Genomic DNA, 219 nt, shown 5'->3' on the forward strand with positions numbered 1-219 from the left:
AACGACAACCCAATATTGCTCCCCCACCGAGCAGCGACCTGACCGTCCGCACCCGCCAAGGCTCGAGATTAGGGTACACCGATCACATCCGCGTCCTATAAATCCGTGACCTTTGACCCCGCGGAGTCTAGTGGCTATCGATCTCGGCCCAAATTGCTCCCTTGGCGGGTCGGTGAGGACTATTTTATCTCCCTTACCTGCTCTTCACGTCGTTAATAC

Source organism: Penaeus monodon, chromosome 19, assembly GCF_015228065.2.
Source record: "Penaeus monodon isolate SGIC_2016 chromosome 19, NSTDA_Pmon_1, whole genome shotgun sequence".
Taxonomy (NCBI): Eukaryota; Metazoa; Arthropoda; class Malacostraca; order Decapoda; family Penaeidae; genus Penaeus; species Penaeus monodon.